Source organism: Rutidosis leptorrhynchoides, chromosome 8 (assembly GCF_046630445.1).
Source record: "Rutidosis leptorrhynchoides isolate AG116_Rl617_1_P2 chromosome 8, CSIRO_AGI_Rlap_v1, whole genome shotgun sequence".
NCBI lineage: Eukaryota > Viridiplantae > Streptophyta > Magnoliopsida > Asterales > Asteraceae > Rutidosis > Rutidosis leptorrhynchoides.
Window position 1 is genome coordinate 264,503,370 of NC_092340.1, and position 9,192 is coordinate 264,512,561.

A 9,192-nucleotide genomic window follows, 5' to 3' on the forward strand; every position below is an offset into this window, starting at 1 on the left:
AAAATCATTCATATGGTGAACACCTGGTAACCGACATTAACAAGATGCATATAGAATATCCCCAAAACAGAATCCTCTCGTCTGTATAATAATAAGTCGAAGTACTAAAGCATCTGTACCTCGGATGGGGTTTGTTAGGCCCATAGATCTATGATCGGGTCTTAAACGCCGATCATGATTGATGTTAAGAGGTGAATTTTATGTGTATATTTGAGGCTTAAAAATCTATTTCATGAGGTTTTTATAACGAGTAACGATTTGGGACGAAAACGCGAAAACGGGGGTTAAAACAAGAAAAAAATGCGAAAACTGGAACCCAGCCGCAAGGAGGCGGCTGGTGGGCGCATGTAGGCGCCTGACAGGGTGTCACAAATCTTTTCAGGTGGAAAATAGGCATAAGGAGGCGCCCGGATTTGGCGCCCGGGCGTAATTTGCGCCCGGTGAGCATAATTTGCGGCTGGAGCTATTTTTGGATAAAATTTGAGGCCGAATTTGAGGGATTTAATGCTTAGGGGTTACCCTACTTCACTCATATATAATGAAAACCCTAGGCTACGAATTTATATCCTTTTCTATCAGTTTTTAGAGCATCAAACACACAAAAACACATCATCAATCATCATCAAATCAAGATTCAAGCTAGATTTCAAGGAGTGTTCATCATGCAACTTCAAGAAGTAACCATGATCATCATAACCAACATGCTTGGCTAGTTTCTTTTACTTTATTCCTTGCATGAATAATTATTTTATGTTTAGTTCTTCATTTACTTATGTGATTCTTGAATTTGTAATCCTTATGTCTTTTGGTTTATAATTTCATTGAATCTTTTGAATTATCAATTAATGCAAGTTTGAAAGTTATTGATTGTTGCAAGACAAGTAATTGATAATTAACATCTTGTGCTTAATCCAACCTAGTTATAATTTAGTATAGGGATAAAGACAACGTGTGTAAGTAGCATTGCTTGTGCCCAAGATAATCATAAACTGGAAAACTAAAGAAGTCTTGTCTATGAGATTTAGTTGATAATTTGATATCATAAGGATTTGTTGAACTAATGCATGCATAATTGGGATTGTCAAGGAATAAAGGCTTCCATCCAATTGATTACAACCTTTTCATTTAGCTCATTGTTTATGCCCTTAAATACTCAAATTTTACATTTGCTTAGTAATTGTTAATCTAGCCTTTACATTAGTTAATTTTAGTTAATAACAAACAAACCAATCTTGAAATTGCTTGCTAGTTAACCATAACTTCTCGTGGAACGAATCCTGCTTACCCTATCTAAAGTAGAGTAATTAGGCTATTTTTGACCGGCCCTTTGACACGATCAAATTTTGGCGCCGCTGCCGGGGAAGTGTGCGCTTGATTGCAAGCTCTTATTTTATTGCTTTCGTGTTAAATTAGAAAAACCATAAAAATTATAAAACCAATAAAAATCCAAAAATAGTGTTTTGTTTATTTTGTTGTTGTCAGTTTTACACTCGGTGTTCTTGTTTTTGTTGAAGTACAGGTTAGTGTATGCAAACTCGGAGTTCGAGAGATCAAAATCTTAAGCCTTTAGACCCGGAAATCGAGAAATCCGTAAAAGCTAATCGAAAAGCTACAAGAATTTTAAAGGGCTCGACAGTGGCTTCAGCATCCACTCAACCACAGTTAGAGTCACATCCGATTGTTCCACCAAACTCTCCTAAATCAGATTCCGATACTGAAGAGGAAGTTTTTGATCAACGAGACGAGATGGCCGAACGACAGAGAGGAGTAGATACTTACTACCAGCCAGGTGATTTTGAGGATCACTCACCCATTGTTTATCCTGCACCGGCAGGAGGAAACAATCGATGATTTGAGGTCCGACCTCAACTCATTTTGATCTTGCCAACCTACCGAGGTATGGCTAACGAGGAACCATATGAACACATCACTGAGTTTAATGAGATATGTGCTACTAATCAGGTAAACGGTTTCACTGATGATGAGGTACGTGTGCGATTATTTCCTTATTCACTTAAAGATAAGGCAAAACGATGGTTTCTCTCTTTACCCGCCCGGAGTATTAATACTTGGGCGGTGATGAAAAAACGGTTTTTAGAGGAGTTTTATCCCATAAGTAAAACTTTAGACATGCATACGCAAATAAAATCTTTTAACAATTACCGGGTGAATTATTTCATGAAGCGTACGAGCGTTTGAAGGAGTTACTTAGAGCATGCCCACACCATAAGATACCAAAGTGGGAATTGGTTAAAATTTTCTATGATAGTTTGGATTCCTAAAATAGGAAATTCCTTTTGGAGGCTAGTGGTGGGGCATTTTTAACTAGATCTAGTGATGACGAATGGACCTTCTTTGAGCAATTAAGCAAGGGTTCAAAAACCCAAGCTTCAGTCAATCGGAAACAACCTAGTACTTCCTGAGTGAATCATGTTTCCAACTCGGGTGGTTCATCGAGGAACTTAGAACAAGAACTAGATGATTTGAAAATGCTTATATTTAACAACCCAAACCAGGGTCTTGCTTGTAATGTTTCGCAGGTTCAGGAAGTTTGTGAGATATGTGGAGATCCTTCTCATTTCGCATACGGGTGTAGGAATGGGATTCTACCGGTAAATCAACAGATAATGGAAGAATAGGTTAATGAGGTTCAGGGAAGGAGATTTGATCCACACTCCAACACGTATAATCCAGGATGGAGAAATCATCCAAACTTTAGTTGGAGCAACAACAACGCTTTAAATACTAACAATCAAGGAACCCAACCAAGACCTCAAAACAACTTTCAAAATCAAGGGAACTACCAAAGAAATTACCAAAACCCTTATCCCAACAACCGAAACCAAAACCAAAACAATTACCAAAATCAAAGCCAAAATCAAAATCAAAATAGTTCTCCACCCAATCAACCATCGAGCTCGGATGCCAAGATGGACGCGTTTATCTCCGAAATGCATAAAATAGTGGAAGTGCAAAACAAGTTAATTGGTGCATTGGCTAAAGAAATTGGTAATGTAGCGGAGAGTAAGGGAAATCGGGAGCCGGGTACCATACCGAGTTATACGGTGTTAAATCCAAATCATAAGGACTCGGAAAAAGGACATAGTGTAAACATGGTAGGCACCTTGCATAGTGGAAAGAAGTATGACAACAAGGTTGGTGAGAAAGAGGTAGCTCAACGCGATGCAAGTATGTAATGACCCGCACTTTTTCGATCATTCTATACTTATACGATTAATATTTACATAAATTAAACCTTACCAACATGATAAGCAATCCAAATTGTTGAAACTTATGTTTTCAAAAAGAGTTTTACACAACGTTTGACCGTCTAGTTTGACCGATGATATCACGAACTATATAATATATGATAATTATACGTTTGTGTATATATATGTATATATACATATTTAACATGATTTATGGATGTTTTAATATCTCATTTTGTATTAATAACAATAAGTTATAAGTATATTTTGAAACTACAAACTTAAGTTTTCAAAACAATAACCATACGTAACGTTTTTTTTTTATATAAATACTTATGACCTATAATGTTTATACATATATCGTATATATAATGTATTTAATCACTTTTTAAGGACTTAAATACATAAAACAATATAAGTGTATTCACAAAAGATAGCTATATTTGAATCCTCATTCCATTTTTCACAAAATTTCTATATGTATATCTAGAGTATATGTACTCGTATCATACCTAGCTCCTATACGTATTTACTATTGGTATATACACATCAAATCACCACCAACCAGCCCTTGTTCAATGCCTTATGTATAAGGTAATTACTTTGTATGATTGCTTGACTAAATACATAAGATTACAAGCTTGAAATTTGTCCATGTCCCCCCTTGATCACGTTTTTAAGGAGTAAGAAGTACTCCATTTTTGATTCACTTTTACTTCAAATCTTTAGCTAAAAACACACACACTCTCAAGAGCCTTAAACTCCATAACCATTGTAACGACCCCGACAAATCGTCAAGTGACGGCGTCGGCTACGTGGGTCCCATTACCTGATTATAAGTCTTTAAGATAACGTTTGACCAAAATATGTCGCCTTCATTTCAAAATAAAGATTGTTTCAAAGTTTACAAGAATTGTTCAACCAAAAGTTAAGTTACAACGTTATAAGTACGATTGAAATCTAGGCGACACGGTTTAAAGTAAAGTCAAAAGACGCTCCATGAAATGCATGTATACTCGACATCGGATGCAAGTATCAAATAGTAAGCGGAAGCATGTTTCACATATCGTGCAAGACCTGAGAAAAACATAGAAATCTGTCAACGAAAACGTTGGTGAAATCATAGGTTTAAGTAAGTAAGTACAAGTGAACCACAAGATTTGCATCAATGAAATAATAGTAATACATTCCAAAAGTTTGTTTCACGAGCACCCAATTATCAAAGCTTAACATTCCTTCCATTGTATACCCCATCACTTAGTGCTAGAACAAACACTGATTCTCGAAATTATATTTCATCCGTAGACGGTAGCGAACCGTCAAGGATGAGGGTTGTCAACCCATATGGCCATATAACATAAGTTCTCGCTTACACCCGGCAAGTGTAATTAATGATAATCGAATTGAGGATTTTGTTCTAAACTCGTATGTAGAATGTTTGTTTTCCCGTTCTTGTGTTCACTTAGTTCAAAAGAATCGTTTATGTTTTCTCATCCCAATATAAGTTCAAAAAGAGTAAAAGTGGGACTATGATCTCACCTCGAGTGCACGAGTATAAAAGTACTTCAACAAGTAAACGTGTGCATGAAAGTTGCTTAGCCTTGACCTAAACAAGTAAGTTATATCAATTAACCGGTTACGACACAAGGTCGGGTGAAATGTGTTCAATTAGTCCTATGGCTCGTTACGACTCGAATAGTATAGCATGTGAATCACGTTGTCAAGTTTCATGCAAGAATCAAGTATAAAAGCATGTTAGAACGATTGTAATAAAGTTTGAGTTGACATTTCAAAACCTTACCATTAGAAAGGAAATCTTATTACGTTTCCAACGATATTTGATTCATCGAAAACGGAGTTACGGTCAAAAAGTTATGGCCAAAACAAGTTTGCTGAAGTTCGGATGAAACAGGCAATTGTCACGGCGCGACAAATTGCTCCGCGGCGCGACAAATGCCTATGTTGAAGGTCAGAAAGCTTGAAAAACATGTTCTAAAATCACCCTTTGGGCCACGGCGCGACAAATTGCTCCGCGGCGCGACAATGGCTGTGGCCTGGTCCCTGGCCTGTTTCACTTGTTCAAGGCTTGGTAAAATTTCAAACAAACGCAAAACTCAAACCGTAAACAATTAGGAAGCGTATCTTATACCGTTGGAAAGCTCTTTTGACAAGGAACACAACTAAACATGTTTCATCAAACAAAAACAACATTTTCCATAACCGATTTCTCGTCAAGTGATCGTTTAAAAGTCCATTTTCAAAGTTTCAAGTTCATCAATTGCATTTTAAGTTTCGGGAATCCAATTTACACATACGATATGCCGTTTCGAAGGTAATTAAGCATACATTACAACTAATCACTAACAATTAACATTCCATGGCATTCAAGCATCAAAAGTTCATGTCAAGAACTATCAAACCCTAGTCAAACATCACAAAATCAATATTCATGTTTTTGAAGTTTTCTTAATCAACCTACACATCAAAACGAAGCTAGTGATACTAGTAACACAATTAAAACATGCACTTTAACAATCTAACAACATTAACTCATCCAAAATCAAGGATTAAGCAAACCCATTTCAAGTTCATGCTAGTTACTCCAAAAACAACAAATCGAGCAAACCAAACATATATTCATGTTAGACTTGAGCCATAGACACTAACTAACACCATTTCAAATCAAAAACACGAATTTAGAGAAATCTAGAGTTTTAGAAATGTTACCCAAACGAGATGAAGTTGGTATCAAATTGTAGAGGATGAAGAGAGGATTCCAAATATGTAATTTGTTTTGTTGTAAGCCTCCTAAATCGAATTTAGATGATGAATGATTGAATTGGGTGTTGTGTGTGTGTGTTCTTGCTAGAGAGAAAGAGAGATGAGGGAGATGGATGGAAATGGATGGAGGAGGTGAAGTGGTTGACTAGTTGACCTAGTCACCACTTTGCCCACTTGTCAACTTAAGTCCCTCATGTTTGTAGTCGGGTGCGGGAATTAACCAAACGAATATTTTTAAAACGCTCGAGTAAACGGGTGATGTCAAAATTAAATAGCGGGAATATAATGAACGTTACTCACGGAAACTATTAATTTAAATACGAAAGATTATGTTTTAAAAAAAAAGACGATGTTAAAATTAAATTTAACGGAAAAACGCGGGATGTTACATTATCCACACCTCAAAAGAAATTTCGTCCCGAAATTTAGTTGGAAGTAGTAGTTGTTGAATCTTCCTCGAGATCTTGCGTTGCCAATTCTACGAGTGAGGGAGAAGTACGTTCTAGGGTATTTCAACGAATTTTGACGGTCGGGATCATACGATGTTTTAAGGTTTGGCTTCACGATTTATGGTTTCAACCGGTCCTCCTAGGAAGTGAGGGTTATCGTCGATAGTGAGTTCATCAAAGGAGATAACAAGTTCTCGTTTCGCAAAACACGTCTTTGAGTTGATACATCGAATGTAGGATAAACGGAGACCCAAAATGAGTCGGAAAAGTCTAAACGGCTAGCGACGGGTCCAAAACACCCCAAGAATTTAAAGGATCAAAATATCGCGGATTTAGCTTCCTACGTTTCCCGAAACGGATTGCACCTTTCCAAGGTGCGACTCTTAACGTGACGCGGTTTCCCACGTGGAATTTGAAATGTTTACGTCTAACATCGGCGTAGCTCTTGGTGATTACGAGTCGCGTAGGGTTTTACCTGAATATGAATAAATTTTCTCGGTTGCTCATGAACAACCTCGACCCCGGTGAATTGATCATCGTTTACTTGGTTCGACAAGGGAGAATGACGTTTCCGGTCACATGTGGTTTCAAAAGGAGTGACGTTAAAACTTGAATGAAAATCATTGTAGTACGAGGATTCGGTTAAAGGAAAATACTTTTCTCAAGTAAATTTGAAGTTGGTAATACAAACTTGTATTATGGTTTCCAAGGTTTAAATCACATGTTTGTTCGGTCCGTCGGGTTGTGGATGGTACGCGGTACTCATGTCTAAACGCGGTCCCGAGGCTTCTTGTAAAACTAGAAGTGAAACGAGTATTTCGATACGGGATAATTAACAAAGATACACCGTGTTGGAATAGAATCTCTTAAGATATGTTTGAACGAGTCAGTTAGGGTTCGAAAAAAATGTTCGTTAGGACTATTCACCCTCGTGGCGAATACTTATGTAATATGAGGAGTTTCTCTATCCATGGAGAAATGTTACAAGGAGTTTCTTTAAACGGAAATGCGAACGGTAAAGATAGTAGTGAAATGAGGACTTAGAATAGGATGAGTTTACATCTCGAGGTTGCCATAACGTGCCTCTAGTTGTCAAAAGTTGAAGTCTGAAAGAGAAATGAGGTAGTACACGTAGTTGTATAGTTCGGGGTTGAATAATAGTTGACCGATTATCAGAAACACAAGGGCGTTACGTCAAAGAAGAGTGAAGTATCGTTGGATTGTGTGTTATCTTAAATCCCAGTAATATCAGACGGTGACGGTGAAATAACAGAGGTAGGTAGTGTGGTACGGGATGACGAGAAAATTGATCGGATCCACAATTTAGTATTCGAATTCTTCGTGCAAAATAACGAATTTTAGTTATGTTGATTTTTGAGACGAGAGAGTATGCCTTTCGGCGTTCAAGTAGAAATATTTCCATGTTTGAATTCCATCTAGTGCTATACGCATTTAGCTAGGAAGGTTGGTGTGAAGAATCACATTCAAGGCTCAGACATGAAGAGGTTTAAAGTTTTCCTTAGTGAGTTAACGAGTTTAAAAGTCGTGTAACACGAGAAAAGTCAGGAATGAATCTTCGGTAAAAATAGACGAGATCTAGGATTTTACGAATACAAGTCTGAGTTGAGAGAGTTTCATGATTACGTGTGGCTTGATTTCGAGATTGATTGTAATGCCTTGACCATTAACATCATGGTCTAGAAAATTTGACTTCGTTTAACAGAAATTCTCACTCGGAGAATTTGGTATAGAGTTGCTCTTTTCTCAAAAGTTCGAGACTAAGATGGTGATGTTGTTCGTTTTCCTTCTTTACTTGAATGAGTTAAGATGTCATCTATAAATACGATAACAGATTTGTCTAGATAAGTTTGCATACGTGGTTTAGGAGGTTCATGAATACGGACAGAGTCCTAAATAAATCGAATGGTACTAAGAGAGATTTACAACTAACGTTGCGAGTTCGGAAAACTCGTCTCCCTTAACCCCCAATTGTGGATACGAGGAAGAGGGTATCGGTTTCCAACCGAAAATTACTTAGTTCACAATATTCTATACATAATTGTAGGGGAAAAATTTCTCCTTAACAAATAGGTTTCGAGCTCCCTAGTTCTATAGGCGTCAAGTCATAATTCTTAACGTATATCCTCCAATAAAATTTATAGGCTCACAATATTTATCCATTGGTCGCTTAAATTGCCTAAGTAGTATCTAGGGGAAAAAGGTGGAATGTAAAGAGTACAAGTCAAAGCCTCGGTTGTAATACGTCTAGCGGTAACCGAATCGAATAAGTATGAAATATATGGTTTGTTGTGAAGGAACGTACCCGTGACTAGTCCATCGTCGTCTCGGGCATCCTAGGTGTCGATGTTGAAAGTTCAATGGCGTGCGTTGGGGTTGATTTTCTTATTTGGGCACACATTCCTAAAATGACCCGGTTGGCCACATTCGAAGCAAGCACCCGTTCTGTGTGCGTTGGGCATCTTTCGAGCGACGGGTCCTTGGCGCCGGTGGCGAAACCTGCCACATCCTTCAAAGTGATGCTTGTGGCATTCGTTACAAAAAGGTAGTTTTCCGGTATAGCCTTTCTTGTCGTTGGAGGCGAAAGGCTTCTTGGCGGGGTTGTTGTTATTGTTGTGGTTGCTTGATTGAGAGGCTTCCCATGTTCTTTTATTGCCGCTCGATTGGTTCTCGATCATGGGTGCCGGTGCTTCCATTTCAGTTACCGTTTCTAAAGTTTGGTGGGCCTTTGCTAA

General features: G+C 37.7%; 1 pseudogene; it reads right to left on the minus strand.

Moving 5' to 3' along the window:
* Nucleotides 1-2,120: 2,120 nt before the first annotated feature.
* LOC139865466 (small nucleolar RNA R71) lies at nucleotides 2,121-2,233 on the minus strand (annotated as a pseudogene).
* Between the last annotated feature and the right edge of the window lie 6,959 nt (nucleotides 2,234-9,192).